This window comes from Mytilus californianus, unplaced genomic scaffold, assembly GCF_021869535.1.
Source record: "Mytilus californianus isolate M0D057914Y unplaced genomic scaffold, xbMytCali1.0.p SCAF_3, whole genome shotgun sequence".
Lineage (NCBI taxonomy): Eukaryota > Metazoa > Mollusca > Bivalvia > Mytilida > Mytilidae > Mytilus > Mytilus californianus.
In genome coordinates this window covers 8,612,432-8,628,249 of record NW_026262679.1, presented here as the reverse complement: position 1 = coordinate 8,628,249, position 15,818 = coordinate 8,612,432, and the positions used below count along the sequence as shown (strand labels likewise).

Genomic DNA, 15,818 nt, shown 5'->3' with positions numbered 1-15,818 from the left:
CATTGTATATAAAACAAGACCTCGACAAAGCACAGTATATAAATCAAGACTACGACCAAGCATAGTATATAAATCAACGATCGAGCACAGTATATCAATCATGACGACCAACGAACATGGTAAATAAATCAACACCACCAACGAACTCAATATATAAATCAAGACAACGACCAAGAACATTATATAAAACAAGACCACTACAGAGCATAGCATAGAAATCAAGACCACCAACGAGCAAAGTATATAAATCATGACCACCAAGTAGAAAAGTATATAATTTAAGACCACCAACGTGCACAGTATATAAATCGAAACCATCAACAAGCATAATATATAAATCATTATTATAAACAAGCACAGTATACAAATCAAATCGAAGTCCGAGCACAGTATATTAATCATGAACATCAACAAGCATGATATGTAAATTAAGCCACCAACGAGCATAGTATATGAATCACAACCTCAAACGAGCATTGTATATAAATCAAGACTGCAAACGAGCATGATATATAAATCAAGACCACCATGGAACATAATATACAAATCAAGCCCACGACCGAGCATAGTATATAAATCATGACGACCAACGAGCATACTATATAGCTCAAGACCACCAACGACGAAAATATATAAATCAAGATTACGACAGAGCATAATATATAAATATTGACGACCAGCGAGCATAGTATATAAATCAAGACCACAAACTAGCATAGTATATAAATCAAGACCATCATCGAACATAATATACTATTCAAGACTACCAACGAACAGAGCATATAAATCAAGAGCACGAACGATCATAGCATATTCTCCAAGACTACGACCGAACACATTATATACATCAAGACCAAAAACGAACATAGTATATAAATCAAGACTTCGATCAAGCATATTATATAAATCATGACGACCAACGAAAATATTTTATAAATTAAGACCACCAACGAGCACAGTATAAAAATAAAGACCACCAACGAGCACTGTATATAAATCATGGCTACAACCGCACATTGTATATAAAACAAGACCACGACAAAGCACAGTATATAAATCAAGACTACGACCAAGCATAGTATTTAAATCAACGATCGAACACAGTATATCAATCATGACAACCAACGAACATGGTATATAAATCAACACCACCAACGAACACAGTATATAAATCAAGACAACGACCAATAACATCATATAAAACAAGACCACAACAGAGCATAGCATAGAAGTCAAGACCACGACCGAGCATACTATATAAATCAAGACCACCAACGAGCAGAGTATCTAAATCAAAACCACGACCGAGGATGGTATATAAATCAAGACATGAACCGCACTTAGTTTACAAATTTAAACCACGACCGAGCATAGTTTATAAATAAAGACTACGACCAAACTTAGTATATCAATCATAACCATCAAAGAGCATAATATATAAATCATTATCATCAACAAGCTCATTATATAAATCAAATCCACGTCCGACACGGTAAACATAAATCGAGACCACTGTGGAACATAGTATACAAATCTAGACCACCAACGAGCAGAGTATATAAATCAAGACCACAACCGAGCAAAGTATATAAATCATGACTACCAACGAGCATAGTATATAAATCAAGACTACGAGTGAGCATAGTATATAAATCAAGACCATTAACTAGCATAGTGTATAAATCAAGACCACCAACGAGCAAGTATAGAAATCAAGAACACGAACAAGCATAGTATTTTAAGAAAGACTACGACCGAGCATGGTTTTTAAAGAAAGACTACGACCGTGCATAGTATATAAATCAAGACTACGCAAAGCACAGTATATAAATCAAGAACAGCAACAAGCACAGCATAAAGATCAAAACCACCAATTAGCATAATACACAAATCAAGACTACCAACGAGCACAGTATTTAAATCAAAATCACAACCAAGCATAGTATATAAATCAAGACTGCAACCGAGTACATTATATAAATCAAGACCGCGACAAAGCATAGTTTATTAAATCATGACCAACAACGATCATAGTATATAAATCAAAACCGCGACAAAGCATCGTTTATTTAATCATGACCACCAACGATCATAGTATATAACTCAAAACAACGACGAATCATAGTATATAAATAAAGACCACCAACAAACATAGTATACAAATTACAACTACGACCACCACCGAGAATAGCATATAAATCAAGACCACGACCGAGCATAGTATATAAATCAAGACTATGACCGAACTAATTATATAAATCATAACCATCAAAAATCATAGTATATAAATCATTATCATCAACAAGCACAGTATATAAATCAAAACCACGACGAAGCACCATATATAAATCATGACCATACGCCAGCTAAGTATATAAATTAAGCCACCAATGAGCATAGTATATAAATCAAAAGCACGACCGAGCACAGTATATAAATCAAAACCAAGAACGATCATGGTAGATAAATCAAGTCCACAAACGAGCAGAGCATATAAATAAAGACTCCGAGTGTACATAGTATATAAATCAAGACCATTAACAAACATAGTATATCAGCCAAGACGACAAGCGAAAATAGTATATAAATCATGACCACCTCCGAGCAGAGTATATAAATCAAAACCACAAACGATCATAGTTAATAAATCGGGATCATGACCGAGAATATTATATAAATCAAGACCAACAACGAACATGGTATATAAATCAAGACCACAAACGGGCATAGTTAAGAAATCAAGACCACGATCGAAGCTAGTATAATCATGAAGACCACCAACTAACAGAGTATATAAATCAAGACCACGACCGAGCATAGTATACAGATCCAGACCACAAACGGTATAGTAAATAGATCAAAACCACAGACGAACATAGTATATACATCATGACTACAGAATGAGTATATTATATAAATCAAGACTACAAACGAGCATAGTATAAAAATCAAGACCACAAACCAGAATAGTTGATAAATCTAGCAAACAAGGATCATAGTATCAAAAATCAACACCACAAACGAGAATAGTTTATGAATCTAGCCAACAACAAACATAATATATAAATCAACACTACGACCGAGCATAGTACATAAAACAAGACCGCAATCGAGGATGGTATATAAATCAAGATCACTAACGAACATAGTATACAAATCAAGACTACGACCGAGCATAGTATATAAATCAAAACCACCAACGAGCATAGTATACAAATCAAGATCACTAACGTGCAGAGTATATAAATCAAGACTACGACAGAGCATAGTATATAAATCAAGACTAGTACCGAGCATTTTATATAAATGAAGGGAACTAGTGAGCATAGTATATACATCAAAACAATTAACGAGCATAGTATATAAATCATGACCATCAACGAACATAGTATATAAAGCAAGATCACTACCGAGGATAGTGTATAAATCAAGACCATTAACGAGCATAGTATTTAAATAAAGACCATTACCGAGGATGGTATATAAATCAAGACTACGACCGAGCATAGCATATAAATCAGGGCTGCGAGTGAGCATAGTATATAAACCAAGACCATTAACGAGAATAGTATATAAATTAAGACCACGACTGAGCATAGTATATAAATCAAGACTATTAACGAGCTTAGTATATAAATCAAGCCCGTCAACGAACATAGTTTATAAATCAAGACATCAAACGAGCGGAGTATATAAATCAAGACTACATACAAGCATAGTTAATAAATAAAGACCACAACCGAACATAGTATATAAACAAAGGTAACAGTAGTATACCGCTATTCGAAATTCATTAATCGATTGAGAAAAAAACAAATCCGGGTTACAAACTAAAACTGAGGGAAAAACATTAAATGTAAGAAGAAAACAACGACACAACAGAAACTCAACACTTAAATGCAACACACACACAGAAACGAACTATAATATAACAATGGCCATTTTCCTGACTTGGTACAGGACATTTTAAGAAAAAATGGTGAGTTGAACCTGGTTTTGTGGCTAGCCAAACCTCCCGCTTTTATGGCAATGTTAAATATAACATTAAAATGACAAGATTACATAACAGGACTACAATACAAATAAAAGGGAGAACATACAGGACAGACACACACACAAATAATAGCTATCAAAAGATACAAGGCTTATGATTTAATACGCCAGACGCGCGTTTCGTCTACATAAGACCCATCAGTGACGCTCAGATCAAAAAAGCCCGAAAGCCAAAACAAGTTCCAAAAAGTTGTGCCAAATACGGCTTAGGTTATATGCCTGGGATAAGAAAATCCTTGGTATTTAGAATAATTCATACTTTTGCAAACAGTAAATTTATTAAAAGGACTATATAATAGTATACATGTTAACACCGATGTGGTGACTAACTACAGAATAAAAACGAATACATAAAACAACCTAAATCAGCACATAAAAAAGGCACAGCCGAACAACGTACTATATGTTAGCCGAAGATTACCAATGAGCACAGTATATACATCTAGACCACGACCGAGCATAGTATATGAATCAAGACCACCAAAGAAAATAGTATATACATTAAATCCACCAACGAACAAAGCATTTAAAACAAAACTACGACCAAGCATGGGATATAGATCAAGACCCCCCAAAAAAAGGACATATTAAAGAAATCAAGACCACGATTGAGCATAGTATATACATCAAGACTATCAACTAACAGGGTATATAGATCAATACCACGACCGAGCATACTGTAGTATACAGATCAAGACCACAAACGGTATAGTAAATAAATCAAGACCACAAACGAACATAGAATATGAATCATGACTATCGAATGAGCACATTATATAAATCAAGACCACAAACAAGCATAATATAAAAATCAAGACCACAAACAAGAATAGTTTATAAATCTAACCAACAACGAACATAGTATAAAAATCAAGACCACAACCGTGCAAAGTACTAGAATATATATCAAGTTCACCAACGAGCACAGTACATAAACCAACACCAGAATAGAGCATAGTATTTAAATCAAGACCACAAACGAAAAAAGTTTGCATTATATGTTTATATCAGAATAAGGTCCGTGTGAATTTGCACGTTTAATTAATTACAAAGGTGTTACAATGTAGACTTCGATGTTGTTGATTTTATTCCCAGGACCTTCCCTGTTATAATAGCTTCATCCAAAGAATTGGCCTGTTGAATTTATGTAGTTAAATTTAATCTTTAGAAGTTTAAGCGTCCTGAGGTCAAATTCTCCAGTCCTTTGAAAATCCTGTTATTTCTTAATTAATAACGGAATAAGATAATAGAATGTTCTGGACACTTCAGTGCAGAAATGTTAACGGTGATGTCATGTGATCATGATGTCATAAACAATGTCGAGATTGATATTTTTGACCCTGACAATTTTTTATACATAGTTTTTGACAAAATAAAATATGAGTACCCTTACACCATTAAAATATTTCAGCCATGTTCCGATCTTTGGATGATACTACTTCCATTATTATATCTTTTTGACCAAGATTATGGTTATACATACTTATTACAATAAGATGAATTCTACAAATGCAGCTAACGTGGGATGCTTAGTTTTGTAGTTTTGCATTAAATACGTGTACCATAAGTTTGAAGACATATTAAAAACAAACACGAAAGACAGAATTAAAGAGTAAATTCTGGTTTCTTACAGACAAGAATCCTGTAAACAATCTGTGGATGTTATTTTGTTGTAAAACTTATCATATTTTGTCGAAATTAAAGGTGGCAAAGAGTACCCTCATCATACCTTCTCATTTGGAAAAATGTCCTTTATGACCTCCATTCGGTGTGGAAATCCACATAGATCTGTATGTGCGAATAATGGTATAGGAGGATTTTGTGATCTTAGTTCTCATTTTTTATTCACCATATGGAATGGAATGTTGTTCGGTTAATATGAAACTCATGTGGGAATGGGGACAATATATCGTTGATTTTTAATAGCTCTTCCCTAGTGACATCTTGATGAAGACTTTCTGTTTTGGTAATTTTGTTGGCAATTCGCTGCTGGTAAACTTTTCCAGAATCAAACAGAATCGTTCAGAGTTATGTTGCGTCATCTGACAAATAACACTTTAAAACATCGACACTTATTTTACAAAATGTCTAATCGAACGCAAAATTATACTTTTAATTGGCTGAAAAATATCAAAACTTAACACGTTTATAGAACAATCTGACAAGAAATCTTTTTGCTATTGCAGTGCACATAATATATAAAACCCGGAAAAATAAAATTAGAAATACGGGCATAAGTCAATAGACAAAAATATTCACCTATAGAAGTGATATAAGGACAAATTTCAAATTTATGAATAATGCACATTTACCATGAAACGAAGGAGGATATTATACTGTTCAACGTTATAAAAAAAGAAAATATAAGAATTCACATACGTGAATTGAGTAACAATGAATTATTACCGAAGAACATATGTTATTTCCTGATTTTCCGGTTTTCTGGGGGATTTAATTGTTGTTGTTTTTTACTATTATTTTTTATCTGTAACAGTGCAGGAGGATATTTTAAAGTTCCTACTTCGCAGGGTTCTGTTTGTTAAGTTGTAAATAATATTTTTTTTAATTAAAAATTAGAATAAGAAATGATTAGCTTTACTAATTAAAAACACCTCACCAGATCCGTATGATATCTCCGTCTCTACTACCCATAACTAAAGATTTTCATTAATAAGTTTTAGTTAACCTATAGCTGTACAAAGGAGTCTAAGGGAATGCAGCTAGAGTATAAATCTCAATATCTGAAAACTATACCATGGCTATCTATAATTTTCACAATTATACCATGGTTTTGTTGTATCTGGACATCGAAGAAAAAAAGAAAGAAAGCAAGATCTGACCGCTGCCGGTTGAATTTTTTGACATAAGAACAACAGAGTCAGCGCGGGGCCACTAAGCTAAACTGCCCGCTTTGCACCAGCCGATATAAATGAATGCCTAGGGTGGGAATCGAACCCACGTACGCAAACTCCGTTGTCTTATACATTTAAATGCACAAAAATTTGATCCAAGAACAACAAAAAAAAGTAGTTAAAAAAATATATATAAAATGCATGTGTTAAGCCATGTATTCATGTTTTTATTATACTGGAAGATATAAGTTGATTTTCGGTTATTGAGATGTATACTTTGATTGTATTCCAATAGCCTCCATTGTACAGCTATAGGTTTTAAAATTATTTGTTATACACTGCTGACATTAAGAATTTAACGAGGTTGCTTAAGTAATAATAATAATGTTGGGCCGTTAGAATTATTTCGCGTCTGGTTACTCTATATAAAGGTTGAATTTTAAGGACTATTTATAGGAAACATGTTATTTTAATCGTGAAAATTTTGAATTCCGTTTTAATTAATGTGCGACTTGAGCTTTAGATACAAATTAAAACGTGGTATGATTCATTCAAAATCTCATAAAGATTCTAGTGAAACTAGTTTCTCAGAATTATTAATTAAAATCTAAAAACATTTTGAACATTTTGATAAAATAAAATGAAATAAAAATAACCCTTTAATCTGGGATTCTAGATTATGCAGATATCTTTAAAAATATCAAAAATCTGTAGTCTCTTGCAGCTACGAAATTCATGCTTACCCTGAATTTTTATTATAGCGTTACAGTCCTATACATGCGGCTTATGTCTGTTTTTGTTTTTTGCACAGCATATCCAGAACATCTAATTCCTTCAGCATTTATTCGTCTGTAACGTTATGCGACACTAATGTAAATGTACATCCATCGCTGTCGAAGAATCTTGTCTAACTGATATTTCCGCTGTTTCAGAAGCCCATGCTTATTTTAGATAGTAGGCGGAGCATTAAGTGACTTCGTCTCGTGAGGTTATTGCTAGGGGTTTCAACAACAGCTTTATTATAATTAACATAACACTGCAAAACTATCCAAAAGATATGAAATATCTATGACTAAACCGTTATCCAAAATTAAAAAGAGATCAACTCTTGTACATAACTATAAAGAAGAGCGAAAAGCGTCAAGTTTAATTTCAATATCTGTACTGTTCACAGTTTAATATACATATATTGAAGCTGTGTTGTATCTTAAAGTAGGTGTAACAGCAGTAGAAGATCATATCTAAAAACTCATCATGTGACTTCTATCTTCTCAAATCATAGATATTATTTTGATTACAGCTCATCATTGGGTATAAACGCCGTATAGTCAATTCCGAACTTTGCTATCTATCGAAGCGAAGTTGATAAATACAGTCAAAATAATTTACTTCACAAACGAGTTGCCGTAAAAGTAAGCATAGTATGTCGTGAGTGATTCTTGACAAGAGCTGTACACTATTAATACTATACGAACACCTATAACGACTGCATTTTAAACGACAAAAATTTTCTCATGACGTACGGTCACAAATTGTTTTCGAGTACGCCTATCACTGGTTTATATTTCTTCCAGTTTGCTTTGCACACAGTCTTAGTTCCTCGACGTTTTTCAGTAATATATGCATCAGTGTATTTAAATAAAAGGAACGAGTTGTACTGTTTCAGTTATAGATGTTTAAAGACTGCTAACCGAATTTCACTACTGTATCATTCCATTCGTTGTCCTTATAGTGTGTTTGTTTAGTATAGTTCATTGCAAATTCTTTTTCGGTTGACCAATTAAAGTAGAATTACATGGTTGAAATATATGTTAATACCGCGTGACAAATTCTTAAACTAAATATTGATTGGTTCATTCAAGCTTTCTTTGTATAGGCCGCTGTGTTTTAAATTTCGTTTTTTTTTTTATTGGCCATGGTTTTGTCTGTCTTTCATCGGTTTGTCACTTTTGGTTGCACCCTTTGGCTGTTCTTCCATTTTCAGATACCATTTATAACTTTGGAAAGGTTGATGCACCAGTAGTAAAACTCTACCGACACATCTGGTATCCAACTGTTTTGGAGTTCATGATATTCCTGTTGACTTTATTCTCTTTGTTTGCTCTATTTGTATTATTTGAATTATCAATCTGATGAATTACTATACACTCTAAGCCAAGTACCATACTTTTTAAAACACATTTTCAAATAGCTTTTTTATAAAAAAAAATAATTATGCATAGAATAGATATGAACAAAATTCTAATGACGAAAAATATCAATGTAATATTCAATAGGATTACTTCGACATTATAAGTTATGTTGCAAAATACTTGTAACAGTGAGTAGTTTTATATTCACTTGCCCAAAGTTGGCGTGGCAAACTAAAAAATAAAACAAAAAACAAAAACAAAAATTGTTGGTAGTTTTGAAGTGTTTATATATATAATATACAAGTCTGAATTGAAATCAACGTTCAATCCTACGATTGCGTTGGATAAAAACCGCAATTTTTATACGTGTGCATGCAAAACAAATTTCTTGTTAGAGGGGTCTAAATACAGCACAAACAACATTTTCCAAAAGACCAAATGAGTGAAAAAGTATATTTTAACAGAACGCATTTGACTAGCAGGTCGAACAACTGATGTGCTTAAACCCTGCTGACTGCCATTGGCGATTGCCAAATAAACGGATCACAAAATGGAACAAAATAGATCTTATTATTAATTTGTTACCAAACAGAAAATAATAAACTTGCGGAAAAGATGATATACCGCAAACATGAGGTGCAAACATTTGTACACCATATCCGGATTTCGACAATTAATGTCTCTTCAGTGATGTTTGGAATCGAAACGGTATTTGGAAGGCCATATAATTTACCTCAATTTAGGATAGACTCTTGAATTTTGAAAGAGTCAAAATAGGATGAACGGATCATATAAACCCGAAGGCAAATATAATACAAGCCCAAAATAAAAAATATAAACAAGTCTAAATTGAAAACAACGTTCAAACCTATGATTGCGTTGGATAAAAACCGCAATTTTTATACGTGTGCATGCAAAACAAATTTCTTGGTAGAGGGGTCTAAATACAGCACAAACAACAGGTCCAAGGACACAGTTATCGTCCTTTGGTTTTCGTTGTCTACGAATATAGTCCCTAGTGTGAACAGTGAATAACTTGCATTTTTTTTTTATACACTTTCCCAATTTATTTCTTGATATTTTATGCAAGTAAGGATATGAAATTACATGTTAAAAAACTTTTGGTGCTGAATCTTTATGTTAAGTAGTGATTTGGTCCAGTTAAAAAAAGGTCAAAAATTAGAATGTCTGAAGCTGTCAAAATGAATTTTAGCCCTCCTTAACACAGAATTGTCAATATTTTGAGTTAGAGCTGGTAGAAGTTTCTATTATTTTGATATTTTTTGTATCAATAGTAGTACACTACACTGTAAAAAAAATTTTGAGATAGAGCAGGTGAGATTTTTTTAATTTGAATTTATTGTCTAAAAGAAATGAACTACGAAATAACTGTGTTCTCGGGCCTAAGTGGTGAATTCCGTAAATGTAGATTTTGTACTTTGGCAACTTTCCTGAATGGTTTGCTGGTTTCAATTTGTCAAACTCAAAAAAAGTAAAGGATTTACATCTTTGTTTGACAGAAATTCTGTTAAAATGTCCCATTTTGGCATTATATGGCTAAAATAGGCATTTTAAAGCAGTTTCCATTTTATGCCTAAGAGCCATGCTGACTTTCTATCTGACAGCTTTTTATTTTCCTGATATTTGTGTTTCTATGCTTAAATCAAATTTGATTAACCATTTGTGAACTCTGTATCTAGAGAAAAGTAGATTATTACAGAAAAAATGTGCAGAATATTTGTATTTATGTCCCTGGTTAAACGGCTTGTTTGATGTATGTGAAATGTGAAGAGCTTTGTACATAAAATCTGTAGTCCATCACAAATATTTCACTAAGTCTGTAAAAAGAAACACTCTGCAATGATCAGTACACCCTATTCATTTCATATGCTACCATAATTTTCTTCTTTAGGATAGTAAACGGTTCAAATATATGCCAATTGAGACTAAAACTACATGCAAGTTTTCCATTGAAAAGTGAAAAACTGGTCATCAGACCATACTGTCTGCAAAAAAAGTTGAATTCAAGAGTCCTTTTGCAATTAGACTTCTTGTATCATAACATCTTAGCATAGAAATGAGCAAAAAGTAACAAATTTCCATTTCTTATAGCCTCTGTGTGCATTTTTATATGTAAATATTGGCTACGGCCTAAATCGACTCTAAATAATTCTCAGTCTTACTTGGCCTAAGACCATTTTATACTCATGTGGTATGCTTTTTGTCACTTTTCTTTACATTTAAAGTACATTTATTATATATGGAAAAATAATGTATGGTTAAAAAACTTCAAAAACTTCAAATTGGTTGAACAAAAATGCATGTTGATGTAAGGCTTCCCTTAATTCGAAAATCTCTATTTTCAGGCACAGGCTCATATAAATTTGACTTTTGAATAGCTGTAATAAATCTGATAAATCAAATGAGTGTTCCGCTGCTTTTAATACAAATTATATTATATTCAAGAGTATTTAAAAAGCAAATTTTAGCAATATTTAAATTTTTTAGGCCAAATTCTTTACAGTTGAAAATATTTGATTGAAACGTCAAAAATAAACATCCAAATTTCAATATTAAAATGGCCCTAGTTTCTATAATATATATTCTAAGGCCATGAAACTTGGCCAACTATCTTATAATTTCCTAAGCTTAGGTCATGCAAAGTTTTATTAAAATTGGTCAAGTCTTTCTATCCTATTAGGTCCAAGGACACAGTTATCGTCCTTTGGTTTTCGTTGTCTACGAATATAGTCCCTAGTGTGAACAGTGTATAACTTGCATTTTTTTTTTATACACTTTCCCAATTTATTTCTTGATATTTTATGCAAGTAAGGATATGAAATTACATGTTAAAAAACATTTGGGTGCTGAATCTTTATGTTAAGTAGTGATTTGGTCCAGTTAAAAAAGGTCAAAAATTAGAATGTCTGAAGCTGTCAAACTGAATTTTAGCCCCCCTTAACACAGAATTGTCAATATTTTGAGTTAGAGCTGGTAGAAATTTCTATAATTTTGATATTATTTGTATCAATAGTAGTACACTACACTGTAAAAATTGTTTTGAGATAGAGCAGGTGCGATTTTTTTAATTTGAATTTATTGTCTAAAAGAAATGCACTACGAAATAACTGTGTTCTCGGGCCAACATTTTCCAAAAGACCAAATGAGTGAAAAAGTATATTTTAACAGAACGCATTTGACTAGCAGGTCGAACAACTGATGTTCTTAAACCCTGCTGACTGCCATTGGCGATTGCCAAATAAACGGATCACAAGATGGAACAAAATAGATCTTATTATTAATTAATTATCAAACAGAAAATAATAAACTTGCGGATAAGATGATATACCGCAAACATGAGGTGCAAAAATTTGTACACCATATCCGGATTTCGACAATTAATGTCTCTTCAGTGATGTTAGGAATCAAAACGGTATTTGGAAGGCCATATAATTTACCTCAATTTAGGTTAGACTCTTGAATTTTGAAAGAGTCAAAATAGGATGAACGGATCATATAAACCCGAAGGTTTATATATATAAACAAGTCTAAACCTATAGTTGCTAATTTATATTGATTCATCAATTGTTGATTAATGAACGTCTTGTTGCAAATATTTCATGTGACTGGGTATTTATACATCACAAACAACCAAAGGATACCCATAAAGGTGACTATTATTATTAGCCCCAGTCAACCTTTAGGAGATTAAAGTCATGTGACCTTTCAATTGAAAAAAAAATATTAATATGTTTAATATGCTTGAACAATTTTACTAGAGATGACCAGGATATTGACGAACGAACGTATCTCGACGAACGAACGTAATAGGACCGGAGCGGTAATTGTATGTTTACAAAACGTACTTTAAACTTAACGATGTTATTATTTGGATGGCATGTAATCATGATAATAGACAGGAACGCATAAAATATACCGATGTAAAAAGGTTTTCATAATATATTTGAAAGACGTTTTAAAATATCCGCAAGTGTTACATATCTACGACATAATGTGATTATTATTGTTGAAAGCATGATGAAATGTACATCACACATAGGATTATTCGAGTGCACCGACGACTTTCGCAATGCTCAAACAAATATTTATGCAGGATTTTGAAGATTTGAAATTATTTATAAATTATAAGATTACTGAATTACTGTTGTCGGATCTTATGTTTGTTCAATATTTTTATTGGGAGTTCAAGTTTCAAAGCCTCCCCCCACCCCGTCAAGGGTGACTGGGGAATAGTAATATAGTCATTACAGGTATTCTGCCGATCCTTTTTTTAAAGGGGATTTAAATTTACACAAGGGTCCATCAATAACGCACACGAAGACAACTTTAAAGCCTTACATGTATATAAAGTGTAATCCTATCCAGTATGCACATACTCATGGCATCCTCTGAAATCTTTTTTTTTGGCGATTGTTGAAATACGTTTCAAAGATTTAAGTATTTCAAGTTTCATTGACTTCACGAAATACCCAGAAGGCAAATGATATGATCGATAATCAATATTATTTAAAAGAAGGTACGTCAACCTTTTTTTTTTTATTTCGGAATGTTGATATACTGCCTTTCTGTTTTGCTGAGCTCACGTGGGGAAAAAGGGTATTTCTGTCCTCCCAATAATAAACCTATAGGTCTTTTTTTTTATTAACTTTTAGAATGTAGAAACGATTTCGTCTAGTGATATACTTATTGATATAGTGTATAAAACAGTTAACATGAAATCACTGGCAAATAAGTTATTTTGTACTTATCAAAAACTTAAGCTTTTTCCCAAAATTTCCACATGAGTAGGGAACAAGCCATAGTAGTTGTAAAAATGTCACAAAATTAGTTGCCGTAAGTATGTTTAAATCAAAATTTCAAAATTATATTCTCCTTATATTATCAGATTTTACCAACATGTGATACTCTGCAAGGTGAAACGTACTTTAGATCGATCTGTACGCATGAATAGGATGATCTGGTCCAACTTCCCTAGAGTTATATCCATTTTTACTCAGAAAGTTGGACCCTTACCAGTATGCAACTCATCTAACGCGGTCTGTTGGATAAATTGAGCATATACATGTATCTGTTGTTGTTTTCGGTTTGCAATCAGAAAACGTAATGAGCATCAAAGATGCAATAGCCGAGTTGCAACTCTATTTTTATTATCAATATATCAATATACTTAACTTCAATGCCTTTTGAAGTATCAACTTTTTTTCACAAAATATTCGTAAAAAACTCTTTTGGCTACACATTATTTTTAATTTGGGCAGAGGTTCTCTGCATCCAGCCTTATTTGACTGTACTGTGGGTATAAGCCAACTAAAATAAGTGAGAAAAAAAAAACAGATTTGAAATTGATAATCAATCATATCAATTATATAAAAAGCGTCAATATCTATGCTATCACTCTTGTATTAACTCCGTAACGCATTTTAATCCCTTTTGGAACCTCATTTTCAAAGCAGAGTCTTGTTTATCGAATACACCTTTTTCTATTGTAGAAAACATTACATTATTAATCACCAATACAACGTGAGGAGTTAGCTACAGAGACAGGAAATATCTCATGTAAACTTAATGCAGACGATGCGAATTCCTTAACTTCAACAAGCGTTTTTATGTTAAGATTTATGTTTTTCATGTTCTATGTATAAAAAGCAGCTCCTGTTTTGTACGATGCGTCAAGTTACGCTTTCGTACGTTCGTTCGTCAATATCCTGGTCATCTCTACTATAACACAAGTGTACTTGGTATTACTTGTAAAAGAAAGTTCTTTATCTTATCTTTAGGAAAGCACCGCTATTGAAAAGTTGTATTCCCGTTCTCTTGTTCGCAGATATCCTTTGTGTATGCATCTTAACCACGAGACCTATCAATACAAAAAGCGAACTATTTTCTTCTACAGTATTACATCAATACGCTGCGGACCTATGGTTGCTAACTTCTACGTCATTTGGTCTGTAGTTGAGAGTTGTTTAATTTGCTGTCATACCAAATCAAAATCGTCTTATTTTTATATTTGATTGAGATTTTCTTCTGGATAACTCAAATATTAAACACAATCTTTACTCCTTCTGTTTTCTGTTAATGTATATCTTTTTGAACTTAGTCAGATGTAACTAAGACAAGTAACGAGAAAATCTTTACGACGAAAGAAGCATGGCAAACCATCCGACAACCAACAAGAAGAAAAAACATGACGCCAATAAACCAAGCGAACAACACCATATGCACTCAATATCTTACGTTCTGCCATACAGCAATTTTCAGAATAAGCATGATACAATTTCCAAATATCTACTTGTTTTCCACACCTATTTTGTTATCAAATTGCTGTTCTTTGCATTGTCACCGAAGCTTTAAGTGCTGTTGTTTTGATTTGTTCCCATTTTTAAATACCGTCCTTGTAGAGAACATACCAAATATCGGAACTAACATTGATGTGTTTTAATAGTTTATACATGATTAAGCATGAATTGCTTACCATTTATGAACACTTATAATTCTACAGTCGGTCGATACTTATATTTTGACATTGTACAAAGTCATGCTTTTCTTGGACTGCTCATGACGTCTTCACACTAAATCAATTTAAGGTGTACTGATTGATATTTTATCTTGGGAAAATTTTATAAATATTTCATATGAAGCTTTAGAACTAGCTTGCCGAAACTGCAAACACTTTTAGATCAGGACATTGTGTCCTTTGTCTCTCTGTTAGTTTTTTTTTTTTTTGCTTAGTATCGATTTGATGAGTCAAACCATTTCCAAC

The 15,818-nt window shown here is 32.6% G+C and overlaps 1 protein-coding gene across 5 annotated transcripts in view; it reads right to left on the bottom strand.

The window, feature by feature from the left end:
• LOC127733912 (toxin CfTX-A-like) overlaps positions 1 to 15,818 on the bottom strand; it is a 179,763-nt gene that overhangs the window by 36,038 nt on the left and 127,907 nt on the right. The gene's annotated exons all lie outside the window — the stretch shown is intronic.